Source organism: Xenopus laevis, chromosome 4L (assembly GCF_017654675.1).
Source record: "Xenopus laevis strain J_2021 chromosome 4L, Xenopus_laevis_v10.1, whole genome shotgun sequence".
Lineage (NCBI taxonomy): Eukaryota > Metazoa > Chordata > Amphibia > Anura > Pipidae > Xenopus > Xenopus laevis.
In genome coordinates this window covers 94615961-94639732 of record NC_054377.1, presented here as the reverse complement: position 1 = coordinate 94639732, position 23772 = coordinate 94615961, and the positions used below count along the sequence as shown (strand labels likewise).

General features: G+C 36.8%; 1 long non-coding RNA gene across 1 annotated transcript in view; it reads right to left on the bottom strand.

Annotated features, from left to right (window-relative positions):
- The window catches only part of LOC121403060, a 47742-nt gene extending 24270 nt beyond the window's left edge, over positions 1–23472 (bottom strand). The window contains exon 1 of the long non-coding RNA XR_005967016.1: positions 22800–23472. This is a non-coding gene — a long non-coding RNA (uncharacterized LOC121403060). The remainder of the gene's footprint in view (positions 1–22799) is intronic.
- Between the last annotated feature and the right edge of the window lie 300 nt (positions 23473–23772).

Sequence of the window (23772 nt, the reverse complement as noted above, 5' to 3'; positions counted from 1 at the left end):
TGTTAGGAAAATCAATACAAAAGCCAAAGGTCAAAACAGTCAGCTAACAGAATGATTAAACAGGTTCTAAGCAAGGTAGCCATGGGAAATCCAGGCATAGCAACACACACATAGAAACCAAAGCAAAACAACACATGATAAATCTCTGGTTAATATAGGATATAGGATTCCAATAAAATATAGGTGACACGTGTAGTGTACATTGTTCTGTGATTTACCATTTCAATAAACAGAGTTGCGTGTGGAAAATGATAAATGTGTCCTCTAAGCCTCCAGATCACAAAATTTCAATCACTAACTATTTTCTGTAAAATCTCAATACATTGGAGGTCTTTGCAGTAATAGCCATTAAAAGGAAATTTTTTTGGTACCATTGTGAAGAAGGAAATAAATAACAGACCTAATTGTAGATGCACAAAGTTGTAATACTTTACCCATTTCAATATTTGCCATCTCTTGGCAAGGCTTTTCTAACATTTACGAAAAACTATAAATCTAAAACATAGAAGTAGTGTCAGACTTCAAATCAGAAACAGCAGCAGCTTTGGCTTGTTCCAGTTACAGTACTTTACATAATTGTTGTATTTGGGGTTTTCAACGAACAGCATATTTCCATACAAATGCCAAGAGCGTATGCTCAAAGAACTAACTTGAGTTTGGAAATGGCATCAGTGTCGGAAGGGAGAAGTGGCTGGACATCCATTTTGATTTTCCTAATTGTACAGATACAATTATAGAGCTTTTTACAGATATAATAATATAATTTTTTCCGCACGCTCATTTACCTTTATCTATGTTTGAGCCTCAAATGCCATGTGACTGAGCAGTTTGTCACTGTCCAATATTTTCTTTAGCAAGCAGATGTCCAGTTCACGTTCAATAAATCTTCATAGTTGTCAGCATATATTTCAGCACTTATGGATGTGGACAAAGACCTTCAACAGTATCATGCAGTAAAATACTGAGACTGGTGCAGAACTTTTTTTTTTTAAAATGAGAATTATACAAGTGTTTTGTTAATACCCACAAAATATTATTGTTTGTACAGCTAGTATTAAATAAGACTGATTGTCTTATTTGATATTTTTATATAAAAGATCTGATCTTATTTGGTTTTATGGATGTTAGTTCTCTGCTAGTCACTCTCCTGTAATCTACCCCACCATCAAGGGGATATAGGGGGCATAGCAGAGGGGGCATTGTAATAAAGGGCCCTGTAATTCCGGATGGAAGTCCTATGTTTTGTGTTCTTTTGGCTCAATCATCCAAGAAGCACAATGGCTTTGGAAGGAATTCCCCAGAGAACAACTACCTTTGCTTTGAGAATATCTAAAAACAGTGCTTAGCAATGTTGCTACTGTCACTTCTCCTGGCTCCACTAGGAACTAAGGGGACAAAATACTGAGTATTAAAGAAGGAGAAGTTATTTTCTCCCTGAGCAGTTTTCAAAAGCATAGAACCCATAGCAGCATTGTTCAGAAAAACAAGATAATAAGGATTTTTATATGTCAATACTACAAATCCCTTTGTCTCCATTTCGGTAGTTTTGAATAAATAAAAAATGTGTGCAAAAATGTATCAGAATATAATACAAGCAAACATTCTAAGAAGCAAATATAATACAAGCAAACATTCTAAGAAGACAAACATACATTCCCTTGGAATGTGTTAGGATTTATAGACAGTTTAAATTTTGTTTGTAGCTGCTGAGTCGGTCGGAAGCCGCAACCATCACATCTGGTGGTGAATGTAATCGTTTTATATATATAGAAAATGAATCTTTTGTCTGGTTTATGTAATTAACTACAGGTATGGGATCCCTTATCTGCTAGTAGCTAGTCCATTATACAGAAAGCTCTGAACTACATGAAAGCCATCTCCCCTAGAATCCATCTTAATCAAAGAATCCTAATTCATTTCTGTTTTTTCTATAATAATAAAGCAATACCTTGTACTTGATCCTAAGTAAGCTGCATAAATCCATATTGGTGGCAAATGAATCCCTTTGGGTTTATTTCATGTTTAAATAATTTTTAGAAGACTTAAGGCACTGCATGGTGATGCAAGTTACGAAAAAACCCTGTTACAAATAATAGATCCAATCCATGTACTGCTAAATCTATCAGTGAACCATTTTTTGAGTATTTATGTGGAATTTATTTTTTTCCTTTTTTTTAACAGATATTCAATTTTTTTGAGGAAAAATCACACATTTGATTTCAAGAGTCTGTAACTTGAATTTTCGAGATTGTATTTGCAAACTGATTCAAGGTTAATTCAAAATTATTTCTAAATTCCGCAGTCTTATTTATTATGGAGTGTAAAATGAGATTTCACTGCATTTGAGTTTGGTGAGTTTTCTTGTTTTTCCAAATTTGAAAAGAATCTAAAAAGAACCCAAAAATTCAAATCTGCCTCTGACTGTGTGTAGAGTATATGTATGTGGTTGTAAAGGAATAGAATAAGGAGATTGTGTTTCTAACTGTTTAATTAATCTGCATCTGAAAGCAAGTTTAAGTACTAGGGAAACTGTGAACGTGTGTGTCAGTGAATGTGAGCATTTTCCTGGAATTATTCATGTTTACCGGGTCAAAGTGGAAGTTGCTTAAAATAGGGAGGATGAGTGAACAGGTGAGTATCTTCTACTTTTCGTTTGTAGGTATGGGACCTGTTATCCAGAATGCTCGAACCTGGGGTTCTCCAGATAACAGATCTTTCTATAATTTTGGATCTTAAGTCTACCAGGAAATCATGTAAACATTAAATAAACCCAATAGGTTAGTTTTGCTTCCAATAAGCATTAATCATATCTTAGTTTAGATCACGCAAAATGTACAGAGAAAAGGAAAATAATTTTTTGAAAATTTGGATAAAATAGGAGTCTATGGGAGATGTCCTTACCACAGTTCATGCATAATGCTTGACATACTTACAAACTACTAGAATTATTAAAGACGTACATTAATATTTGTAGAATAGTTTGGGTGGCCCCAATACTGAGATGTTCAGATACAAAAATTATTCAGTTAGGGTAACTAGCAATGCAAGGCAAAAACGTATCCTGCAAAGCAGAAAAGAGCGATATAAATTTCTAAAACATTTGTTTTTATTTGTTGCCCATAAGGGCAGATCTGATTATCTTACAAAGAGGGCATGCTTGAGGGAGAGATGAAATGAAAGCTAGATGAGTAAGTCCTGCTAATAATAGCTTGCCATCTAGTTAACATTTTTAGTTTGCGTTATGAAATCTGAGTGAAGGCGTGAGATTTTACAGTGACAGTCACATAATTATTGGTTTTTAGCTCATTTGGGAGTCACAATGACTTTGTCCAGCATTTTTCAAGGTGAAATAGCCTTGCTGAATACAATGTTTAAACATGGTGCAAGAATTTTCTGTTAATATTACATTGTCAAAGCAATTGGTAATGCATTTAAGATTTGATTGGTTTCCTGTGAATTTGTGACAAAATTCCAGACTACTGTTCCACACTGTCCTCTACGAATGAAGAAGAGGAAAGCAGTTAACTTGACATCATTATGTGACCTTCTGTATTTTTTCATCAGGTCCATTGTTAGCACCACTAAAGAACAACAACCTTCTAAAACTCAACATATAAAATGTTTTTACTGTTATTTTCATACCTCCCCTCTACTTAGTACCTTTTATTAAATAACTCACTAGGTCTTCTCGAAAATAAATAAACCCAATAAGTTGGTTTTGCTTCCAATAAGTATTAATTGTATCTTAGTTTGGATCAAATACAAGGTACTTTTTTATTATTGAAATCATTTTCAAAAATGTGGATTATTTGATTATAAAGGAGTCTATGGGAGACGACGGCCTTTCCATAATTCAGAGCTTTCTGGATAACGGTTTTACCAATGATTGACCCATGCCTGTATTACATTGCAGATTTGATTGTGGCATCATATTTTTAGTAGATGGCTATCACTTGGGACATAGGGTATATGTAAAATCTATGCAACTGGGTTTCTTGTTGTGCAGGTGGTGGCAACCCTCAGTCATGACAGGTAAATAAACCAGCATACTGACTAAATATTTAACTAGTCCTGACTCTTTTACTTTAAATACAAATCAGTAGAAATATAGACTGCCTCAAAGAGTCCCCATTACTTTTCTTTAAAGTTGTTTAATGTCACTCGTTACATAATCCGTCCTATATCTATAAATAATATTGCTAAAAAAGCCTGTGTCCCACTCAGGAGATTAATTATGCCATGACTCAGTAATAGCAGCCAAATTTAAATTGTATGTTGTCATTATGAAAATGAGCTCGGGGAGCTTATTTGCCAAACGCTGAGCACAGGTATAAGCAGCATTCAGAACCTTAGTGTTGCTACATTTAATATTATGTTTTTATCAGTTTTATTTACCCAAGGACACATTTCTAGCCAATATTTGCTGCACATATTTGTGTTAGGAAACAGGACAAATTACCCTGGATTATTTCTCAGTCCCCTCTCAACTAGTTTCCAGTTAAGGATGTCTCAAAGCCACAGTCTAAGCATCCTGGTCCCTTCTCCATCTATTTTATAATCTTGTGTGAATAGAAAATGCCTGTATGGATAGACAACTGTTTTCTCATTTCCCTTCTAGGTTTGGAAGGGATAATTCCTTATTAGGATTGTATCTTCAAAGGTGCCACTTGTGTCTATAAACCAATCAATACCACTGTGTGTACAGGCAAAGAGATGTGAAGCTAAAATCCAGATTTCTTTATTACTTGTTATTTGTGCACATTTTACCTTTTGCTAGAGTATAGATTTTCAACAGACCTGCATATTCTGAATTGCAATTCCTTCAGGCAGTGAGGGGGTGGCATACAGATAACAAAGATTTATATACAGTACTATTCTTAAGTTTAGTTGTGTTTAGGAGAATAAACCCACATGTGACTTGCACAGCTGGGCTTACTGCGATACCATGTCATAGTCATTATCATTCAACATACCATTTACACACATGAGAAACACTAAGGGGCCAATTCATTAACTTCGAGTGAAGGAATAGAAGAAAAAAAACTTCGAATTTCGAAGTGTTTTTTTGGCTACTTTGACCATTGAATGGGCTACTTCAACCTTCGACTACGACTTCGAATCAAAGGATTCGAACTAAAAATCGTTCGACTATTCGACCATTCAATAGTCGAAGTACTGTCTCTTTAAGAAAAAACTTCGACCCCCTAGTTCGCCACCTAAAAGCTACCGAACCCAATGTTAGCCTATGGGGAAGGTCCCCATAGGCTTGCCTAACTTTTTTTGGTCGAAGGATAATCCTTCGATCGTTGGATTAAAATCCTTTGAATCGTTCGAATCGAAGGATTTAATCGTTCGATCGAACGATTATTCCTTCGATCGTTCGATCGAAGTATTTTAACCCTCAATATTCGACCCTTGATGAATTTGCCCCTAAATGTTAATCCACAAAACCCCCTAGGAGTTTTATGTGCATTTTGTTACAAGATATGGTATTCAAAATGCTTACCCGGTTGTACTCTTTCACTGGAGTTATCTCTGTTGTATATTGATATGTATTATACTAACAGAATTGTCTATTTAAAGATTGGCAGTATAATATGATAAAAACACTCAATAATGGTCTGAAAGAGAAAAGTAGTTATTCACAAAACAATTCTCTGGTTAATAGGTCAGTTCTGTATATTGTCTAATGCAGGGGTCCCCACACTTTTTCTTTCCCATGAGCGACATTCAGATGTAAAAAGAGTTGGAGAGCAACACCAGCATAAAAAATGTTCCTGGGTGGTACAAAATAAGTTCTGTGATTGGCTATTTGGTAACCCTTATGTGGACTGTCAGCCTACAGGAAAATGTGTTTGTCAGTACACCAGTTTTTAAGCTGCCTCCAAATCAAAAATTCAAAAATAAGCACCTGCTTTGAGACCACTGGCAGCAGTGTCCAAGGGTTGATGAGCAATGTGTTGCTCACAAGTCACTGGTTGGGGATCACTGGTCTTGTGGGATACTGGGGCAATGGCTGTGCCCATTTGTTACATCGGCATCATCATGTACACCACAGGAATGGAGCATGTGCATTCTTTTATATACATAAAAGAAAAGTCTTTGTATTTGTGTGTCAAAATCAGTTCATTCAGCCATGCTTTACTACAGTGAAGTGTTTTCCCCAATATTTCTAGTTATTGTGCATGCCACAAAATGTTGTTTCCACTGTTAGAATAATATAGGTGTAATTATCCTACTTCTTAAAGGGGTTTCTTACCTTTGAATTAACTTTTAGTATGATGTAGAGAGTAATATTCTGAGACAATTTGCAAATGGTTTTTATTTTTATAATTTCAGGGTTTTTTTTGAGTTATTAAGCAACCATGCATTGATTTGAATAAAATACTGGAATATGATAGGAAAGGGTCTGAATAGAAAGATGAGTAATAAAAAGTAGCAGTTGTAATGCATTTGTAGCCTTACAGAGCATATGTTTTTAAGATGGAGTCCGTGACCCCCATTTGAAGACTGAAAAGGGTCAAAAGAAGAAGGCAAATAATTGAACTATAAGAAATAAATAATGAAGACCTAATGAAAAGTTACTTAATATTGGCCATTCTATAACATACTAAAACTTAACTTGAAGGAGAACCCCCCCCCCCCACACACACACACACACTTTAAAACAGCTCGCAAATCTCTAACAAGTAGGATCAACTTCATAATGGGCAGGGAGTCTCTTTACATACCTTTGTGTGATTTACTCGGTGGAAAATTTGCAGCATGTAAACGGAACCCTATATTTAACTACTGCTCACAAACATATTCTCAGAGGTACCTTTTATACACAGCATTGTGCCAGTGCCAGTCAAAGGTATGAGGTGAAAAAAAACCTAAGTTCACTACCCATCTCTGTTTTTGCTAGGTGCTGCAATGACAATACACATGCTTTATACATTGCATTTTTTTTACACCTCGCACTGCACCCACTCCAGCTTTGGCTACCTGATGAAGTTTCAGTATATCACTTGTAGTTTCAAAGAATTTTAACATAAATGTGCAGGACTGTGTTTTTTTCTGAAGGATTAATCCTAGAACAGGCAATGCATGTGGATAGATATATTCAGTGGAAATTGCACAACTGTAGTCCTTTAGGGGTGCTAACAGCATGGAATAAATTGCCGGATATTGTTCTTCTTAACAACTCCTAGTACTTAAGTAGCCTTAGGCACTTGCTACTATGTCTAGGGGGACTGTAGCCCTGTGTGTATAAAAATAATGGCCATTTGGCTAACACCTTTGCTAAAGCAGAAAATCAAGCTCGGCAAACATAACATCTACTGGAAATTAATTTGTGGAATTGAAATGCTTGGTCAAGGAGCCTGAAGACACAAGGAACGTCTGACATACTGCTCCTCGGTGGTTACCTGATGCTGCTCAGACAATGTAACTTTTAGACAGGAATCAATTAGATCAATTTCCAGCCATTCTGTGAAATATAACGAGCAGACAACACTAAAAGTGCAAATGAGGTTTGAATTTTCTTTAGGTGTCAGATTCAGTACTCGGTTTTCTGTTGTTTTGTTAAGCCTCTATGTAACTAATACATGATTCCACTGAGAAGTCTCACCATCTGTTTATGAAAGGGATGGAGGCCTTCTGCAGTTCAATGGAACTTAAAAATTTACTAATGAAAATGAAAATTGTTTATCTATGCCTGGAAATATGCATTGTTGTCTAAGTAGTGATGTTTTAAATTAAAGTAAAAATTGCAGCCACTTATTTTGCTTACACGGTGTGTATTTCCTAATGTTCAGATGACTACTATAGCTCCCCCCCTGAATATGCTAATACAGTCATGTACTGTACATAGATACCTGCATGAATCTACCTTAGATGATAGTATAGGACAGTGCTATTTGTGGCTTTATATTGGGCCATAACACTAAAGACATCAGTTTCAAAAAGGGGAACATAATAAAATTTGTTAAGGGAACAATATAATATTGTTTTAAGTATGAAAACATTTTAGTCTTTTAGTTACTGATCTACCAGTGGGAAAAATAAGTGCCCATTATATAGTTTGTGAATGTAATAAAGCCTCTTACTGCCAAAGTCATCTTTGTGTGTCACCTTTAAGCAGGCTTAAAAATGAAGGATGCTAAATCGCAATTTGCTATGTAATAATGAAGAATTGTACACAAACAAAAATCATCAAAATGCTAATTTCTGCAGCTTTGATTACATGAACCCAAAAGACTGCAAGTAGTAGAATGGGGTTCAGTGAGGGTCTTGAATTATGGGCATTTTCACTGTATACGTGCAAACTTTTTTTGGGAGGTATGGTTCAGATTATGTCTACTAAGGGGTCCAATGAATTCTGTTTATGCAGCTGTATGCTAACTCCCTATAATGTGAATTAATTATTGCTGGTATCATTTGAAAGGAAAGCCCTAGAGCTATAAGCGCAGGGGCTGCATGACAAGGGATCCTTATGACCAGCAGCCAAATTATACTGGTCTAGGTTACAGATGGGCAGAAACACATGTAGTTGTGTCTAGGTGAGAAGGAATGAATTAACGCAGGATATGGCTGGGCCCAAGGGTGGAGTCAGAGAGGGATGTGATGCCAGGGGATGAAGCACTTCCTTATTGTCTGAGCAGGTAAATACATCATTCTCTCATTTTGGCGACAGAGCAATCTCTTGTTCAATTCTGGCTTTAGAATATTGCTTGGGTTAAGCTGGCAAGGTCCTATTTATTTGATAAAATGTGAATAAATGCTGTGGCCATTTTAGACCCATCTCTGTCTCCTGGTTTCATTAAGGAATATAATAATGGGGTTCAGTGGGATAGCTCAAGGCGAAGGGTCAAATTGAGGAGTCCCCTTGTCATGGCTTACTGGAGAATATTTGGCCTGCTCTAACATGCCTTTGCAATATGCTATACAGCACGGTCAAATGGTTTGCAGTAGGAAAAAGTTAGGATGTGGAAAAACACTAATAAAACATTTGTAATGCATAACTATTAGCAGAAAAATAATAAAACCTGTTTCCAAAATTCCAATTCACTCAGATTTGTTCTTCTTTTATGCAAAAACTATAGAAACAAGTAGGGCTTTTCATGTTTCATATATATGCATATTTAACATTTGTTTTTCTTTGTTTTTTTAAAAAGTACTACTTAGCTGCTGAAAAACGTATTGCACCTATTGCATTTCATGTCTACTATATAACCAGTGTATGGTGGTAAGGTATAACTAGTGATGGGCGGATTTATTTGCCAGGCATGGATTTGCGTTCAGTGTTCACTGTGACAAAAAAATTGCTGCGCTTCAAAATGGTCATGCGCATAAAAATTGGCGCTCGTGTCAAAATTGTCGAGCTTCAAAATTATGTCGATGCCCATTGACCTCAATGTGTTTTGCGACAGATCCGCCCATCACCATCACTGGTTCTAACCATGAAGCAGCTGAAAAAAATTAATCAAGACTCAACAGGCAGACGGCACTTCTGGAATGAGGTTTATTGGGTTGCTGTTGTTAAACACCTAACGCGTTTCAGGAATATACCCCTTAATCATAGGCCAATCATTTTTTGTTTTTTTGTTTTTTTTGTGTTTTACCTACTGAAAAAAAATAATGTGCGGTAAATATTATCAGCGCAGTAACTGCCCTTTCCACTTTTCCTTTCTTAATTGTATGAATTCTTATTCGCTATAGGATTCTATTAGTTTCCCCCAAATGTGTGTGCTTGTGCACATTGAGATAGTTCTTATAACCATCCGTCTATCATGCTGAACAAATACAAACTGATGCTGAAGGCAGTAGGAGCTCTGCTTTGACATCTTATTATCTACAGGCAATGGTAGGGATAATTTGAGATAGCCACTAAGCTGTAATATCTACTGCTTTACCACATACGTATGTCAATATATTTTAATATTATTGCTGCAGTGAAACCACAACTGGGAACTCTTATACAAAGTGTTGGCTAAAGTATATGCATTTTAGCCCCAGGCTTTATATCTGCACCAAGGACTCTAAGGTCATACAGTATTATATAAAAGGAGCAAAGCATTGATGGACCCATAGAATCATCACCAATAATTGGAGGTACCTAACTTTCTGAATTGCTGTCCTGGAGAAATAGAAATATAGAAATATAATTTCTTATAAAATCTGAAGCAATTTGTCAGAAAGTACAGTTTTCAGGGATTTGAAAGAGTTGTGTTAAGGGTAAATTTCATGTTTAAATTAACTTTCAAAAACAGATTTACTAAGATTTATGTTTATAAAAATCCTTACACTTGCCCTTTTTTTCTTGAAGACATTTTTCACAAATGTTCTATTCACCTAAATGTTTTCGTGTTAGAAATACAGTGGAAAGATTTCCCATGGCGGTTATTGTAAGAAAATGTATCCACCAAAAATGTTAAATTTGCAAACTGACTTTTTGATAAAATGGTGGAATATTTGGTCTTAAGATAATTATTGTTCCTTCTTTGGTGCATGAAGTATAAAGTGCAAACGCAAGCACTTCTTAAACTGGGCAATGCACAATTCAAATTCACAATGCGCAATTAAAATTCGGAGTGCAACAACAGTTTAACAAAGAATATTACATAGCAAGTTGAAAATTTTTATTCTTATTTGTGCAAATTGTTTTGCTCTTTGCGACTTTTAGTAGACTAGTGTTATGTCTTTCCCTATCGTTTTCTTTTTTTCATAGGTATGATGATAATCCTCTCTCATTTGGGTATGTGTAAGGAAGAAGAACACAGACGTGAGCACTTGTCTGACATTAAGAGGAATGGGGTACCAATGTTTCTGAACTGTTTTCTGACTGCTTTGGGTGAAATAAGAGTTTCCTGGCAGTGGTAGGGATAGAAAGGGCCAGTCTGGGTCCTAGAGGGGGCAACCTCTCTGTTTTACTTAATAAAAAAGGAAGTGAAATGGATTTTCATATTAAGGACAAGACAACCACAGGTTTTGACATGTCCTGCTATTATGAATAATTTTCTACAAGTGTGTTCTCAGATGCCTTGCTTGTATACTGTATATACCTTTGTTTTTAATGTCCCTCTCCCTCTTTTTCCATTGGTTAATTAATGAATTAGTTAATCTACATAACAATGTGTTATGTGGATTAGTGGGATGGAATATATAGTGAATGAAGTACCCCCTCTTGTAAAATATAAGGAGTTTCGGCCTCGTGTTTTTATATGATCATGAAACTCCTCGATAACTTATAATATCCTCATATTTTGCAACTGGGGGTACTTTATTTATTATAATACACAAGTTTCAGTGAGTCATGTGACAGAAATGACATCAGAACTCACCGTTTATAACTGATGACATCAGAACTCACCATTTATAAGGATATAATTTACAGGATATTCATGGCTTTTGTGTATTATATATGGTATATGCTACCCTTTTCTGTTTAAGCCTATGATTAAGTGCCTCAAGGCACGAAAGGCATAAGGCTGTGTGTCGGTCTCCCTTTTGACTAAAATAAAGTCTACAGCTCATTTACATGCCTGTTTGTGGGATCTGTGTCTGCAGTCTCTGAAGACACCCGCACATAGAAAGAAAATAGAAAGGACATTTAGTACTACAGTATTTACAAATGAAAATAACCCACATAAAAACAAAGCTTTGGCAATAGTTTCAGAGTAACAGCCCACACAACTTTCACATGACAAAAAAATGGCATTGGCAAAGATTTGCTCTTTGGTAAGGGAGGCATTAATTACTTGCATGGGTGGTAGAGACAAGTGGAAAAGTTTACAGTGCTCATCAGGTTGAGGAGGAGGTTATATCTGTACATAACAAGCTGCCAGTTCTGCAATGGCTGTTTGTTAGTCACACATTTTTGATGGATATAAAAGACAAGGAGTGAAAAATAACTGGGCCTTTTAACCTAAGTATACAGTTAAGACCTGACGGGGCGTGAAAATGATTTCAGTAAATAACTTTGTTGTGAAAAGTGCATGATGGTCATTCCAGTTCCTAGGCACTCTTTTGCATTTTAATCATCTGTATGCATCCGCACGGTAAACCATTTTTTGAAATTCATCCTGATGTTTGACATTTTCTACTGTGTAATCTGCTCTTGAGGTCAAAGAGCAGATTTCATTCTGCCTGTCCTAGTATGCTTCAAAGAATAAAACCTCTGTAACATAATTTCAAGATCTATATTGTAAAGTATTAGTTTTGCCTTGTAGCATAATAACACAATTGATAGGTATGACTCCTGCTGTGTATTTTAATATCTGATTCTTGGATTATTTTTCATGCTGTGAATTGCAGTAATAGGTTGTTTCCTGCAGTTTGGCTTAATAACCTCTAATCTAGAATATTGCTCCAGTGTTCTTAGTCTACTTAACTTGAAATAGTGTCTCAATGATATTAATATTAAAGTCTTCTCTAAAAGTGCATTGGATATTGGTACTGTACAAGGAGTACTGTGTGTGTGCGCTTTGTCTAATAAATAGTATGATTGTATTTTAGTGTTTTGACTATTTACTGCCTTTAAACTGCCTCTAAACTTTTTCCAGACTACAAAATGACCATCAAGTTTGACCCCTCCAAATGAACCCCAGTGCACATATATTCATATACCTTTAGATAATATAATCTATAAACTCACATATATAAAATATATACAGTATACATTACCAATACCTATATTAACTAACCATAGAGTTTAAAATCACAATAGCCTTGGATATTATGCTTATTCAAGAAATCATCAAGTCACTCTTAAAATGTATTTACAGAATCTGTCTGGCATGGTATTCCATAATCTCACTGCAATTGCAGAGAAGAAAGACCTACCAGCCTGAATTCTCTCATTAATATTATTTTTAAGTACTGGCCCATAATTGAAATGCATAGTCAAGGTGAGGTCAAGGAGTGACACTGCATAAAGTTACACAGTTTTTTATTGACAAAAATCCCCAAATCCTTCTCAAGTCAGACAATACACTATTGTTTAGTGCAGGGCTGTCCAACTGGCGGCCTGCGGGCCACATGCAGCCCGCGACCCCCCCTTCTGTGGCCCCCCACCTACCTGCGGTGTTTGCTTACCATATGTAAAATTTAAAAGGTATCACTACAGAGATTAAATGGCCCCTGCATTGTTTAAACCTCAAATTCAAACTAATCCCCTGTTTTGTTCACACCTGTGATCCCCCTGCATTGTTCACACTTGTGACACCTCTATTGTTTATATCCTACAGCCTGTACTGTTCACACCTGAGACCCAGACTGAAACTGCCCACATTGTTCACACTTTATACAAAATGCTAATGAGGCACCAGCACTGTGTCACTGTATGTAGTACATATTAGAATGATAGCTTTCCCTGTCTCCTGCTCTGTTCTGCCTTCCCTCCTTGTGTGTGCCATTCTCTGCTTGCCCAGTGCTGCTTGTTTGTGCTATTCTCTGCTTGCCCAGTGCTGCTTGTGTGTGCCATTCTCTGCTTGCCCAGTGCTGCTTGTGTGTGCCAAGGTGTTTAATCATGTGTTGGGGGTTGTTGTATTATCCACAGGGGAGGATGAGGCATATGGATTTAAGAGTATGTTTTTATATGACTTCAACTTTTCACATATGAGTGATGAGGGATTTCCCTGCAGTGAGCACCAGCTAGGATATGATTGTAAAAATTCTTGTGGTAACATGGGTGTGGTTTACAGTGGGTGGGGATTAAAAGGTGGAGTGGCCAATGCTGACTTCTATTATCGGCCCTCCACCACATAGGCCAGTAAAAGTTTGGCCCTCTGTACCACATAAGTTGGACAGCGCTGGTTTAGTGTATAACTAGCATTAGTATCATTTAGTATCATCAGCAAAAATAGAGACTGTACATACAATTCCCACCTGAAGGTTAACAAACAAATACCAAGGGAAGCCCCCCTGTGTTACTCCACTAACAACACTGGTCCAATTAGAAAATTTTCATTTAACACCACTCAACTAAGGTATCCACCTATGGTACTAACGATCCCACCACGTCTTGCTTCTTTATTCTATATTTAACATTTTTAAAATGTATTTTGTAATTATTTGACACCTTGCAATGACCTTTTTATTATCTAGTATAGCTTGACTCATTTTTCTTACCAACCTTACCACCAACCTTTCTATCAAACCATAAAGTGTTTGCTTTGCAGCATTTTAAAGACATTCAATTTCCCTTCTGTGTTTAACTTCTGTGAAAAGTCTTTCCCAGTTAATATATTACAGAGATGCCCTTATGCTGTCAAAGTTTGCACGTAAAAAAATGAGTCTTCATTACTGCCTTAGTTGTCTGTGCAACATAATCTCAAAGGATGTGTTATTATCACTGTTCCTACTGTACTACCCCTACTGGGTTACTGTCCTTTACAGCTTCATTAAGACAGACTGACTAGTTGAACAGATGAAGTCATAATACCCTGAACCAGCTCTCTGTTGGAACAATTTTAACTACACCAAATTAAGGTTCTCTATAGTGAAAAAATAAAGAGCAGGTTTATTATAAATTGGTATTTTTTATTAAACAGTCAGATCTCCTTTACAGCACTAAGCTCTAACCCCACTGAATCCTTAAGCCCTAAAGTTAACACACATTTCATTCAAATAGGTGCAATGCAAGTTAATGAGGTTTTAATGTTCACGTCAATGACACATTTTATAGCTTTGAATTAGTAAGGAAAGTAAGGAGGCTGACTGAGCCTCACCAGACATGCAAGCGAGACAACCTTCACAGCTAGAGAATTATCTAGCAAGAGCATCCTACTTTCTCTAACTACTGCAAATTAAGAACTCTGACATTTTCTCTGAGCTTTTCCTTAAAAAATATTTTCAGTAGTAAGTGGCTTATACGTCTCAGTAAGAAAATGTCCCTCAAAACAATTGACACCTTAATATTAGATACTGTTTATGCATTCGTCTATAAATGCAGAGGAAAATAGTTTATTCAGAAGGCAACTGAATACATTTTCCTGGAATCCCAGAGATCAGAAATTTATCAAAGATATCCCATAGAAATAATTAGGATGTATCAAGTGCAAGAATTAATTCATACAAAGCAAGTTGAGCTCTGCAATCTATGCTATAATTACATTCTAAAGCATCTATTATGGTGATAGTAGATTTACTTATGAGCTGCTGCTGGGATAACTCTAGTTCTTTTATGCCATAGTTTCAATAAATGATATTGTTTTAGATAAATGGTTTTTAAACACACTAGTTTGTATTTGTTTATTGGAGTGATCTTTTCCACTTTCAGTATGTGTTTATAAGAAGGGAAAAATGTCATCCAAATGAGAGAAAAAAACACTCTGTCCCTGTATAGAAATGGTGAAATATAATTACTATGTGCCCAGGAAATGGGAAGTGAAATTTCACCTCTCCAAGGCACATATAATTATTTTCCATAACTCTAAATACCATTCCATTTAAAAAAAAAAAAATATCTATATTACAATAATGATATATTGTCTATACATCTATCAACAGCCGGTACAATGTGAGATTAATTTGCAGTATGTGTCATGTTGGAAAAGCAAGTACGACAATTATGTTGTCTTGACATATCTCACTAAAACATAAAACGCATTGTTCTTCCTTTGCATAATAGTCGGATCACTGCTGAAAAATAATGTCAACAACCTTGTTGTAAGGTCGTTCTAGTTGGTAACGACAGTGAAAAGAATTTCAATGCAAACAATAAGATTTATGTAAACATGGATATTTATTGACATATTTCAGTTTCAACAATGTACAGCACTTTTTTGATGTAACCTTTTAGGTAGAAACAGAAAGTTTAAGGAGGTACACAGAAATGTGGTTTGGGGGGTACTGGTGATGACACACTATACGGCTATAGTTATGCAAACAACCCTTTTAGTTATTGGAATTGGCTGTTTAAAGTCCGGACAATTCTGTGCTTCCTACTTTGTCTGTTTGTTATTTCAGTTGGAGAATCCCCATACACCAAGTAAGCTCCACGCAGATTGGGTCTGTATCGATCAGAGAGCAAGCTTTTGACTGACCTGCACAGGGCCCTGGCCTAAATCCAGCTAAACACCTGTGGGACAAATTGGAAAGTGATTCCTAGCATCAGTGTCCAACTCCTTGATGCAAATCCCAACAACAATATTCAACATCTAATGGAAAGAGTAGAGGGCAAAGGCTGTTTAAATAGAAAATAGAGGACCAACTTCATACTGGCAGTCTTTATGTTGGAATGAGATATAGAGATATGAGAAATGGACAAGCAAGGACCCACATACCTGTACTTTTGGCCATATAGTATAAAACGTGTATTACTGTAAATACATTTGCCAAATTACATATATTACATACATGTGTGGCAGTAAGACATCTTGTGCATTAAGCTACTTTAGAATTCACATCCCTGTGAATAAAAGATAACACGAATATATTTAAAATGAATATAGTTTTGGAATTATATGTGGTGAGTTGCCTCAACCCTTTTCCAGGTATAACTTAATTCTGCTATTAGGCATTCTACATGGCTGGCTTATTCTGAAATCCTATTTAGATAAAGAAGAGTAGTCTGTGAATCAGTGAGAGGAAAATAATTTTTAGGTTGAAGAACTCACAAATAAAACATTAAAAGCCCTCAAATAATGGATGCATTTGCCCAAGATCAGGTACCAATAACAACCAATTAGTGATTAGTTTTAGGCTGCTACAAGCTGGATAATGAATTGGTATTGGTTAATGCACCGGTGCAGTTAAATGCAAAGGGAACAGGCTTATTAACTATGATTTTTCTTTTTAATTGAAATGATAGTTTCCCTTTAATGGGCCATCATACAATATTTAGAATGTTATTTCATTCATTAGCTTTACACAGCTGTATGGGCTTCTCCATTATCACATAGGTTCAGTGGTTTGATGCTCAAAACACATTGTTCACTACCTCAATTAAGGACAGATTCTTTATTACGCTGTAAGCTAATTTTGTTCGTGCCTCAAATAGTACACATGTGGGTGTGCGGCTGATTTAAGTAATTTATGATTAGAGACTCCCATAAGGAAAGTTTGTTGTCTCCTAGTATTTAAGCACTAATTGATATCCAATACTGTTACTCAAATGTCTACTGGCTAAGTCATCCAATTATATTTGTATAAAGACTGCTAAAGTTCCTTAATGCATAATAATATACAATTAAAGAATATATGCAGCAATTATAAGAATAGTCTACACAGTTCTATATCATGGGTTTAAGTGGTAGCTTAAGTACATAGCACACACCAAACAAAGACTTACTGTATCAGTTGTGTCCTACTATTTTACTACATTTTAGTATTCAGAAATGTGTTCCCCCTTCCCACATTTACTGTAGCTGAGTAAGTTTGGTAGCTGTAACATGAAAGCAACAAATGCATTAAAGGGGTGGTTCGCCTTCAAGTTAACTTTTATTATGCTATAGAATGACCAATTCTAAGCAACTTTTCAACTGGTCTTTATTTTTTTTTTTTATATATAGTTTTTTCTAATTAATTGCCTTTTCTACTGAATTTTTACAGCTTTCAAGTGGGGGTCATAATAGTAACACATGTTCCTGTAACAGATTTTAGTAAGTTAGGAAGCTACTGAAACTGATACTAACTGAAAACTGAATATGCAAGTGCGCCGAGTTTTATCTCTTTAAAAGAGATTCAGTTACCAAGCAGGTAACCAAGCAGATGACCAAGATTGGGAGAAACAAAATGTATTTTTAAAGTTGAAATCTTGTTGCTTTCCAGTTCACTTGGCAACCCGAAGTGTCGGTCCTGCCTCCTGATCAAATTCAAACTGAAGTATTGCTATTGAAGCAGGAAAGACCTGGAGCACCCACCACCTTCAAGGTTTCATTCAGGTCCTACGTTGACAGGTGCTCTGTGCACATACTGCCAATCACTTCTTGTAACAATGAAACATCTATACAGAAGTAATGTTTTACCAGAATTTATCCAATACATGTGTATTATGGTTGTATATTTTCTTGCTAGTGTAAGCTCCACCAGAAGATGGGTTGTTTGCATAGGCAGATGCTATGCAGTAACTGGAACAACAAACCCAGGGAAAGTAGACCCTGTGGAAAAGAAACTTTATGGAGTAACTGTCTGCTCATGTGAAGATAATTACACGGAGCAAAGCCAGTTAAGGAGCATCTTTGGTTTGAACAAAATGAATTTATGCCTCAAATACAAATGCTTCTGGCAAAAACCTCTCAGAATAATCTGAGTCTTATCTTGGAATATTAGAGCAAGAACACACACACACAAGTATTAAAATGTAATCCAATGTGTAGTTCCCTATACCACTACACTATAATTGAAAATGAAAATTGATAGTATAAGTTGCTGCTCAGGGAGCTCCATTGCTTTTTTCTTGCCAATCTTCACTTTTTAATGTTTTTAACATTTCTTTATTCATATGGTTGACCCGTAATGTCCTCAGTTTCCCCATTAAGAGCCTTTGCTCTTGACAAGGCTGGAGGGCGCACCTTGCAACTGCTCTTTTGCTCTGCCACTCCCAGCAAAGAGCAGCACATCCCTGGGCTCAAGTTTATTTGGAATTAACACAAAGGGGCACAATTTTGCGCCACTAAATGCTCTTGCACTTGCACCCAGGGGCTTAGAAAATTAGCATCGTTTTCTGAAGTACTGCCCTTATAGAATTCAAATTGAGTTTTTTTTTGCCCCAGTGTAATTTTGCTCTTTGCCACATTAAACCATATTACATTATGGTCACTACTACCCAGGAGTTCAACCACTTTCACATTTACTATACGTTCTTGGTTGTTAGAGATCACTAGATCCAATATAGCATGGTTTCTGGTTGATAACCTGTGACATAAAATTGTCATGCAACAAGTTTATAAACTTGTTCCCAATAACTGTCTTGGCAGTACTGTTCCTCCAGTCAGTATGTGGTTAAATAAAATTCCCCATTATCATTACTTGCCCCAAACTAGTAGCATTTTCTATTTGCAACAGGATGTGAGCTCCTCCATCTTCACTAACTTGAGGGATTTTAAAGCATGCTGCTCCAAGATTACATACATGCAACAATCTACACATGGAGTGACACCAGCAAACCCACCGACACATTTTTACATGGAGTACTTACTACAGTCTCCCAAATGAAATTCCTTGCACAACTCTTCTTTTATATTCACCTTTTGGTTTCTAACATCTGTTAAACACTTACAACACTTCAACGTATTTATTCTGTTTGTTAGTAACCCATATTCCCTTTCCATTCCCTTTCTATATTAGTGAGCTATTTAAGGTACTGTATTACTGTGAAAAAGACGGTAAACAATGGTAGCAATGGACTTTATTCTGGAGGGTTATTTGTAGAGAAATGAATTATCTCCCCTCTAGCTACACACAATTGAGGGAAAAACCATTGCAACCATTTGGAATGTAAGAAAAAATGCTTTAAAACTTTTCATTCTTTCTTATGATATGCATTTAGCATTGTGTGACCATACATTTGTTAATAACAAAGGGATCTATTATTTTAAAAAACAACTCATATTTTCTTTATTTACATACAGAAGTGGTTTATATTCTTGAGAAGGGAAAAGCTGGATGATCTGGGGGATAACCTCTTCTGTGTAACATTAAGATAGTTCAACTGTTCTATCCATAGTAGATTACTGGGAAAAATCTGTTGGTGACTAAAAAATACTTGTCTTTAGTCTATGTTTTGTATACTGTATATATGCTCCTGTTTCTTTTTGGCCATTGGCCTTAATTTCCATGTCCAGGCTTCACTGTGTAAAAAACATTGACATAAAATAACATTGGCAAATCTGTCATTTGAATGGCATAACATTACACACACCTTTTGCCTTTCATTATACACAGCTTTTTACAATGATTATTCAAGGAATTTTTTTCAGCCGAATAAATATGTCCCTAACACTTTTCTGCTACATAGCATATGAATCTACACTTTACTGGTAACAGAAACAACAAGGGCTGCCTAAGAAAATGGCAACTTTCATCTTACTATAGAGATATGCAATGTCACATCATTCATATTGTACCATCTATAAATGTATTTTAACTCGGGCTTGTAAATTTGTGAATGATACATATTTTCAAACAAGCAAGCATTGTATATCAGCATTTACATCCTTTAACGTCCCTGACCTTTACATCGAACACAGCTACTAACACTTTATTCTGCTACTGGTGATAAAACCATCAATATGACCTTTTTCATGCTCATGTGATATTTTCAAAATAGCTTAGCCCTATTTTATCACCAATCAACTTCTGTTTTTAGTATGAAGTTCGAAATGCCGTCAGAGGCGAGGCATTCTTTAACACAACAAGTTGATATCTGTAGCGGAAGCCATAAACATATCAATATTCAGATGACTACAGGTGTTTGCACTTATTTTCAGGCTCCTATCATAGCCCTGCATAAAAGTGCTTACACTACCTAACAACAGAAATGCCCTGGGTACTCTTTGCTGTAGTTGAAGGGGAACAATGAAGCTGAGAGTCTGCCTCTTTTACTAGAAATGTAAGTGGCAAGTGAAGGGACTGTTTAAGGCCAAACTGTGGTGTGTTCTCCAGAGGTTGCACCCAGAGAAACTTTCTGCAAAATATTATGCTATGTAGAATATTGTGTACAAGCTGTACATGTAGTAATATGGTCATTTATCAAAAAGTGAAAGTGTTAGGAGAAGCTGCAGAAACAGCTAATGATACAATAAGCAGAAAAGACATTAGTGGCCATCTTGGAAACTGTTCTGGAGCTACATTCTAAGTTTGAAAAGACAATGGCAGACATTTTGGAACCTGATTTGGAGCCACATGTTGTGTTTCTGTTTAGTTTGAGAGAGGAGAGGCAGTGAGAGTGCAATATGAGTGACTATGAGTAAGTGCCCACTTCAGGCACAAAAAGCCTGATAAAGACTTTTGTACTTTCATATAATACCTTTGGCTACTGCTTTACTACTGGATGACCTCTTACTACATTTGAATGCTCTATATTTTCCCAAAACAATTTGGCAAACCCTTAGACTGGGGGTTACCTTGGTAAGAGACTATCTTTTAATAACTTTTTTTTGTTCTTTTGATTTTTAATTGTTCACTATTTACTTTCCTATTTTTATACTTTTGACCTTTGTCAAAGAATGGAGCCACACACCATTGTTTAGATGGCTATATAGGGGAGTTTGATATCCCAATTTCATGAGACAGAAGTGCTGGTTCTGAGTATCTACAGGACAGGCTAGAGCTGTCAAGTGTGGGCTGCAAGCTGGGTGGTGTAGGGGAAGCAGCAATAAGTGATGTCCAACCACTGAAGTATTCTTAACTCTGTGCCTGCATAATCAATTCAGTGGTTGCTCCCTAGTAGGGATGTTATCCCTGTTTAAGCACAATACAATACTCTGCTCTAATAAGTGCTTCAAATATCAGTGGAAAGAATAAATTCTAATCTGTACAAGCCATTGTGTTAATGAACTCCTGTATATGAGGGTTTTTTACTATTTAATTGTCATTGATTAATTTTACTATGGAAAAGTTGTTACGGGCGGTTTATATAATTATTGTAATTTCAAATGTGTATTTATTGCTAATATACAATGAGTAGATTGGCCAGTCACTGCTTTTAATTTATGCAATTTATTAAACATTGATGGACTTGATTTGTTATGGGTGAAAACAGAACTTGCCAGAGTTAACCAGATGGAATTTGCATAGCTCTCCATTTATTTGTATAGGATTTTATGTGTGTATTTAACATGGACATGGACTCTGTCACTCCTTAATATATATGCCTGTAAAAATCCTATACAGGTGAATAGAGAGCTGGGAAATATCCCTCTCTGCCTTTCTCTCTTTTAAGTAAATGTTTATAAATCTTTGGGTATATCTACGCAATTCCTTATGTGTTCTGTCTGCAATCTACAGAGGCTTGCTTATCTGAATGTAAATGCTGGCACGGTGACTGCATATTTTTGCAGTATCTGAGTGTTTCTGAGATCTCTTTATATTCAATAATCTACATATATCTGTAAATATCACACACTGCTGTGGTTACTTGCACATATTTATTTCAGGGTACATGTATTTTACCTTTTAAGTTTTTTTCTTTTTTAAGTTCCTCTTGATGGTATATACTGTACATGGTTCCTCTTGGCCCATATTTCCAGGGCAAGCTGATGATCATATGTAGCACATCACTGCTTTTTTCCATGTCTCCAGCCCTAAGACTTTTACGTTTGCCTCTCATACTATAATATTCTGACCTACCGTATGATTCTTTCCCTAAATATTTTTCATAATTGTCTGATACACTCAGTGCTTGAATTGGGAACAAAAAGGTAAAGGGATGGGGGCGGGACTGATGTAGCCCCGCCCACAGTCAAAAGGTGTAAAACAATGGAATCAGCTGGTGCGCACAGCGAAAATTTTTCTAGAGGCCACGCCCCCTTTCGTGGCCACGCCCCCAACTAAACCAGGATGGCAATAACATGTGTAAATACCCCCAGAACTCAGAGCAAGATGGTACGGTGGCAATGACATGTATAAATACCCCCAGAACTCAGACCAAGATGGTACGGTGGCAATGACATGTATAAATACCCCCAGAACTCAGAGCAAGATGGTACGGTGGCAATGACATGTATAAATACCCCCAGAACTCAGAGCAAGATGGTACGGTGGCAATAACATGTATAAATACCCCCAGAACATATATTAAAATGAATACATTTCCAGAGGTTAAAAATTAAAATGTGCCAGCTAGTAAAAAAAAAAAAAGTCCAAGACCTTACCACTAATCTCCCCGTGCTGAGACAGATGGGGGGTCACTGAGCCACCAACTTTTCCTTAGGCAAGTCCATAGCCCGGTGTTACAGACAATTCTTTGCCATTGTGGGCGGGAAATTCAAATCCTTCGGTGCAGCAGTCAACAAGTCTGTAATTTGATCTGTGCAGGTCTGTAGCACTTGGTTCTTCTGCTGCTAGTGTTCTTAACCCCCCCCCCTTGCTCTCCCAGATGCAGCCAGGACAAGTCACTCTAGAATTTACACACGCAGGAGACGTGAGATGCCAGACAATATCATCAATCACGGTGAACTCTTGAAAAAACTTTGTGCGGCAGCTCGTGACGTTGGTGGGGGAGGACAATAACGGAGAACAGCTTTGTTAACTTGTTCCTCTGGCACGGGGCTGCTCATTATTCAAGAACAAGGTGGGAGAAGGGGGAGTGAAGGTTCGCGTTGGGTAAAAACAACAATTCGCTGCACTGCGAGCACCCACAGGCCAATCAGATTCTCCGTTCTCCGTTATTGTCCTCCCCCACCAAAACCCAAGTCAGGAAAGAGAGTTTGGGTGAGTTCCGGGTGCGCTGCGTCACTAACCCAGCGATTACCAACTGCAGGGAGATCTCTGCTGAGCGCTTGCAGTTGCATTACAGCTAGATTAGACGTCATGTGTAGTGGCCAATAGGCGCCAAAGTTCCTCCCCGGAACTGAAAGTGCAAGCGGCAGTGGGAATAGCCGGGCTGCTTTGACACAGTGAGGTAAAAAAAACCTGGGACAAAAAAAAAAGCTCCGGTATTCTTAACTCTACCATCCCGCTTGAGGGATGCAATTTAGTGAAAAAAAAGAAGTGGCGGCATGCCATCCCGCCCCAATTCAAGCACTGGATACACTGCAAGGCACTTTTATCCTGGAAGACTTTCACAATGATCTCTTGCTCTGAAATAGTTTAATTTGTGCCATCCATGCAATACTTGAACCAACC